Consider the following 6974-nt stretch of genomic DNA (forward strand, 5'->3'; position numbering starts at 1 on the left):
GATGGTCTCCAGGAGCCTCTTCCAAGACTGCAGATGGGAAACACTGTAGCCCTGGTGAGCTGACAGGGGGTTGGGGGTGGGGAGGAGGGCAGCAGCTGTCCACGGGCCAGAGAGTGGTGGAAACAAAGTGCAGGGTCTCCTGGGGTGTGAGGGGAGGTAGGGAGAGCGAGCTCCAGGCCCCGTAGGCTTCCTCATGTCCTTTGGGCTTCTCAGTCTGGCATTCAAGGTTCTGCTCTATCAGGCCTCTGCTGAGCTCTCTGGCGTCACCAGTGCCACCATTCCCCCATGCAGCCACCTTTTCCCTTGCTCCCCAAGCTGCTCCCATTTCCCCAGGCAGCATCCCTTGTCCAGACCTTTGGCCATGCTGTCCCTCCTGCCTAGACTGGCCTCTCACTCCCTCAGAGGCACCACCTGCAAGATCAGCTTGTGATCACTTCATCGCAAGTTTCAGTCTGAAACTTCACTTCAGACCTGCCACTGCCAGGCGCTGTAGTAAGCTGAGGAGACCCTAATCACACGTGATTTGGGGGTTGCTCTTGGCAGCCTGCGGGGCTTCAGGCCAGCAAGAGCCCTGGCCAGGCACAAATGGGTCTCAGAAAACACTGGAAGTGAAGTAACGCCCCGCTGTGTCCCACCATTCAGCCTCATGCCACCTGGAAGTCTGGAGCCATCACCAATGATGCTTCATACCCTTTCTCCTTTCCCAGATAAAGTCTATAAACATGAAAATCAAACAGATCCCAGCGCGGGAGGACACGGAGGTTCACACATTTTGGACTCTGAAAAGCACCAATTTATTGTCACTTTCTCCCGTTTTAAACAGTACTTGCGTCTACCAGGCCCCACCCCCAACCCCAAGTCGATGGGGAATTATAAGAGGCTGGTCCAGGGCATACAGTGTGGGCTCAATAACTGCTGACGGCCCCAGCTTTCCGTTCACATCTGCCCGTATTTGCTCCCAGAGACTCCTTGGCACCCACCTTCCTTGCTTGCCAAACACTCGTTGGCATTCACGAGAGATGTGAAGTTTGGTCGTGCCACTGCACGTCCCTTCTCCACAAGGCAGCAGTGGGGAATCCCTCGTAGGCTGATGGGCCCCGGGGGCAAGGGGCTCCCCTTCACCCGCACTGATCCCTCCCCTGTTCACAGCCCAAGTCCTCACCGGCTTCGCCTGACCTGGTGGCTGTGATCGGCTCAACCTCTGCGGGGTGTTTCAGGGACCGAATCCGGCATCTGCATCTGCGTGCTTTCCGCCTGGCAGCTGTACGTGAGACCGACGGGTGCGGGGCGGTGCTAGGAGACCCCGCCCCTCGGCCCCAGCCCACCAGTACCGGGACCCCAGCCCGCCAGCGCGCAAGGGACTGGGCAGGCACAGGCCAGCAGGAGACACATGAGTCCGCGGGGGAGGAGGGGATCCTCAGTCTCTGGACGAGACCTGCGTCACACATCTCCCCACAACGCACAGGTAAAGTCACCCTATTAGAAGGGGCACCTTGTGAGCCTCGGATCCCAGATTAGTTTGTGGAAACCCAAGGATCCTTGAACTCCCTAGTCCCTTCTCAGGCCAGGATGAGGAGGGAGCACCCAGCATCTAGCCTGCTACGTGCCCTGAGCTGGTCCCCTATAGGCCTCATCGCCTTTACCTTCAACCCGATGTGAGGAGGGGCTGTCATGCCCGTTTTCCAGATGAGGACTGAGGGCTTTCATCCCGAGTTAGACGGCTGGCCAGTGACAGAGTCCGGCCTTGAAGCCGGGCTCTGGGTCTTCATCTAGGTCATTCAGAAGGTAACACGAGGGGAGTTCCCTGGTGGTCCAGTGGTTAGGACTCTGCGCTTTCACTGCCAGGTTCAATCCCTGGTGGGGGAACTAAGATCCCACAAGCCGTGGGGACCAAAAAAAAGGTAACACACGACGGGGAAGAGGCCCTGTTTGGAGGAAAGGGAGTAGGAATTTGGCTTCTGGGGGGGTCGGGGGGTGGCAGTGCAGAGGGAGGAGCCCCCACATCCCGGCATGGGAGGTGTGCAGCTGGGTCCAGAGGTAGCTGTGCTGCCTTGGTAGCGGGGATTCCTGCTGGGGAGGGAGGTCGGACATCCAAGTTCATCTTGACGCTGGAGCCACCTTGCATAATTTCTCTGAGGCCCTGTTTCCCCGTCTGTAATATGTGGATGATAAATAGTACACAACTCATGGGGCTGCTGTGCAATTTAAATGACTTTGACTTAATATGTACAAAGCCCATGGCTTGTACCTGGTGCCTGGCACACAGTTCACTTAGCATTCCTGTCAAAACTTAATTTATGCTTAATAGCCAGCCGGCAACACAATGATTTATTGTTTTCTTTTTTCTTTTTTTCCAATTTTTAAAAATTGTGGTTAAATACACAACATAAAATTTACCATCTTTTGATTTTTTTTTTTTTTAAAGAAAGAGGAGGGGAATCAAAGTGGATGATACATGGGTGTTCAGTGTACCCTTCTTTCAGCTTTTCTCCAGGTTTGAGAATTTTCAAAATAAAAACTGGATATAAGAGGTCCCCACTTGGAGCAAAGCTCTGAGCATTTCCTGGGTTCCTGGGCCAGCAGAATGCACGCAGGACTTGGCCCTGTGGTGTCTGTGACCTGCTCACCCCCACCCACCCAGCCCAGTCTGGAGCCAGCGAGAAGGAAAGGGGGGGACGGAGCCCTTGCTCTGCCCGGCCCTGGGTGGGCCTTTCCACACTTGCACCATCTCCTTCAAGACAGGATTCTTGGGGCCCAGGTCTACATCTGTGCAAACTGAGCCTGGAGAGAAGTCAGGACTCACTTAAGGTCACACAGCAAGGAAGAGGTGGATCCCAGGTCTGCCTCCTAAGCCAGGCTCTTTCTCTCTGTGGGTGGGTGGGCTTTGTGTTGACCCCAACTCTCCCAGCCACTTCCTTATGCCTTCTGGCGCTCCTTGCCTTCCTGTCCCATCCCAATCTCTCCCCTGTAACCTGTTACGACCTTCCTATCCTTGGCAACACCCCTGCCTCTGGGGCCCCCATCCCACTCCTTCCTTTCCTTGGGGCCACATTTCCCAGGAGTCACTCCTGGAGATGGCCAAGTACTATGAGGGTGTGGGTGTGCTCCATGGATTCTGGGACTGTTTGGGGCTGTGACTCTGCCTCATCTCGCTTCCCCAGAGCCTGGGTACTATCTTACCGGCAGCCGGGGGCCATTCATCGGTGTTCTGGGCAGGTGGCTCTGACAGGCCCCTTGTCTCCATAGACAAGGCCCGGAGGCCGTGGGTGAATGATGGCCTTTGAGGCTCATTGTCCGTGTAGATGGTGAGGGGATGGCGGGGGGTGGGCAGGGGCGATGAGGACAGCCAGGGTCCTTCCTTCTTCCTGGGGCCTGGCCCGTGCCAGACCCTCAGCCAAACTGCCCATAGTCCAGGGCTAAGAATATTGGAAGGAGGAAGCCAGCAGCCAGAATGTTTTCACTTTGGGGTTACAACAGACCCCACACAACTGGGATTTGGCCATCAACCAACTTTAATGTGACCTGGGCGAGTCTGCTTCATGTCTTCTTGCACCAAGTGTAGAGAATCACTCCTTCCTTTCAGGGACATAGAAGGTGGCTGTGAGAAGAGCTGTGTGAGTACTGGGGTTGGGAGAGCCCCAAAACCTGGGCCTATTGTCATTTTTCTCTGGGGAGGATGGGCTTCTGCTCTACAGACCAAGTCCCTTCCTCTCTCCCGACCCCTGCCTACTCTCGGTCCTGAGAAACCCGGACAGGCCCAGAACCAGCTGTGCCTCCCCTCTTACCTGCCCCAACCCCTTCTCCACTGGGCAGTCGGAGCAGGCTCTCTAAAATTTCCATCCCCTGCTCAAAACCCTTCTGTGGCTCCCTGATGCTCCAGGAGAAAGTCCAACCTTGGACACATGGCTAACGTGACCCATCTCTGCCCTACTTCCTCCCTCACTGTGCCTCTTCCCCTTCACTCAGTGGCCCAGCCTGTGACCAGACTGAACATTTTGCCATTCTCACCCCCGGGCCTTTGCATGTGCTATTCCCTCTCCCCAGGACTAGGCAGGAGTACCCCACCTCCAAGTCCTTTCTGACTCATTTCTACTCATCCTTCAGGTGTCCACTTAGACCTTCTAGGATTCTTTCCCTGCATCCTAAACTGTTTCAGGAGCCCCCAGATCCCTATAAAAGCCAGGGAACTGTCTGCCTTCCCCCTATGCCCCCAGCACCCGGGAAAAGCTTGACAGAGAGAGCACTTTGTGTTTGTTGAAGGACAGAAGGAATGATCCCACAGATCTAGACACACCCAGACAGACACCTTGTGACCCTAAGGTTTGCATGTGAGTGTGTGCCCGGGGGTTGGTGTAGGGGCAGTGGGAAGAGGACTTGGCTTCATGGCTCCCAAGGGCTGACAGTCACACCACCAGTTGTGGCCACACAATTGGTGAAACAGCTATTTAGTGCCAACCTGTTTAGGGCCCTCCTCGGCCAGTGCACAAAGAGATGCCCCTCTTTCCCCCTCCCCACCTGGCGCCACCTGTCACTGGGTCAGCTCCAGAAGCAGGGAGGCGGAGGCAGCTGATGTAATGGCCTTGAGCTCGAAGTCAGACTCCCTCCCGAATCCCACCCCCCACTCCAGGCCCCTCTCTGCCACCAACCAGCATAGGGACGTGAATGGCTACATGTCTCTGCTCTTGGTCTTGGCTTCCCTCTTCTGTAAAGTGGGGCTCCTCACCCCACGTTAGAGAGAGTGATCAGGAACATCTGTGACACACGTGGCCTGGAGCCTGGACACAGTGAGCGCTCTATTTGTATTAGGAGGAAACCCAGAGCCAGGGGAGAAGTGACCTGTGGTCACGGAGCAAGTCCAATGGCACAGCCTGTCTGCTCTGCTTTCTTCGAACTGCCCACCCCACCCATCTCTTTTCTCCAGGCTTAAACATATTTTTACCTCTACCTGATGTGACAGTGAATAGCTAGTGTGTTCAAGGTTTCTCTTGGGGGCGATGAAATGTTCTAAAATTGATTGTGGTGATCGTTGCACAACTCTGTGAATGTGCTAAAAACAATTAAGCTGGGTGCTTTATTTATTTATTTATAAATATTTATTTAGTTGCATCAGGTCTTAGTTGCAGCACACGAACTCTTAGTTGCAGCACGCGAACTCTTAGTTGCAGCGTGCACGTGGGATCTAGTTCCCTGACCGGGGATCAAACCCGGGCCCCCTGCATTGGGAGCATGGAGTCTTAACCACTGCACCACCAGGGAAGTCCCTTGCATTGGGTACTTTAAATGAGTGAATTGTATGCTTTGTGAATTATATCTCAATAAAGTTGTTATTTTTTTTTTTTAAAGAGCAATACTGTACAAGAAAAAGTGCTGGGCTTGGAGATGCAGCCTCTGCCTGTTAGTAGCTGCACGAACTTCTTGAGCCCAGTTTGCTCATTGGTGACTCGGGTCCTGTTCCACACCCTGCCTTCCTCCCAGGAACTTGTAAGATCAGATGGGAAAGTTGAGTTGCAATATGACCAGAGGTAATACCAGTACCAGTATGGTTTCTATAAAAATGGGTTTCTTACTCCAGATATTGACTGGATAAAGAAATGAACATATACTTCACCAAAGAGGAAATACAAAGTGAAAATACATGGGGAAAAGTGTTCCTCCTCAGTTGTAATCAAAGGAATGGAAACAGTAGCAGCTTTAAGGTATCATTTTAATATACCGATTTTGGTAAAAACCTTTAAAAAGTGGTAATATACTCTGTGCAGGTGCAGTTATGGTAAAATCAATACATCCAGGTACTGTGACATAATATTAAATAGCATAAGCCTCTTGGAAATCAATAAAGCAATATATAAGAGCAGAAATAAAGAGTAATATATTAACCAAAAATGTTAACATCTTTGATTCGAGTAATTCCACTGTATGGGATTTATGTTTGGCAGGCATCCACCTAAATGAGCGTGAAGATGTTCGTCACAATATTATACATAATATTGAAAACATTGGAAGCTTACTATGTCCAATAAATACATTATGGCTTATCCACTTGAAGAAATACTATTAAACCATTAAAAATGAGAATTATAAAAACAACATAGTGATAAGGAAACTGCAAATGACCTAACAGTAAAAGAAAAAAGTAGGAAGCAAAAAGTATGTGTGATATAATTGTAACTAAGTACAACTCTATGTAGACTGTGGCAGATACTGTTGGTGGCCAACACAACATTTGTTCCTTTGTCCTTCTCCTCTGTCCTCAAAATACTTGCTTTCTCAGCTTCACTTGAGCTGTGGTAGCCATGTTACCAGTAAGATATAAACCAAAGTCTCCCGGAGGAATTCAGGGAAATACGTTGCTTTACTGATAAATGGGATTCTCACAGCTTTCACCATCCCCTCCCTCTATCCTCATTCTGCCTTGAATTTAGGCAAGATGCCTGGAGTTGCAGCAGCCTCCTTGTGACAGTGAGGCAGCAAGCATGTTAAAAGGCAACCTATCAAGGATGATGGAGCAGCGACATTGAAAGACCCTGTGTCCATGACATCATTGTGCTGCCTCCCAACCCGGAAACAACCTGCTGCCAGTCTTTTGGTATACAATGAAAATAAACCCCCATTTTATTTAAAGTATTGTTGTTAGCTGCTGCTGAGAGCGTTACTAACTGATACATGGACAAAGACTTGAAAATACAGTGGATGGTGTACCAGATTTGAAGTTGGACAGACTGGGGTTCCAATCCTATTTCTCCCACTCTGTTATTGTGTGATTTCAGGCAAGCCACTTCCCCTGTGAGCCTCAGTTTTCTCAGCTGTAAGATGGATCTAATGATACCCACCTGTTGGGCTTTTCTTTTATTTTCCTTTTTTTTTGAAAAAAAATCTTATTTGCTTGGCTGTGCGGGTCTTAGTTGTGGGATCTTTTAGCTGCAACATGTGAACTCATAGTTGTGACATGTGGGGTCTAGTTCCCTGATTAGGGA

This window comes from Grampus griseus (assembly GCF_964374135.1).
Source record: "Grampus griseus genome assembly, chromosome: 6".
Taxonomy (NCBI): domain Eukaryota; kingdom Metazoa; phylum Chordata; class Mammalia; order Artiodactyla; family Delphinidae; genus Grampus; species Grampus griseus.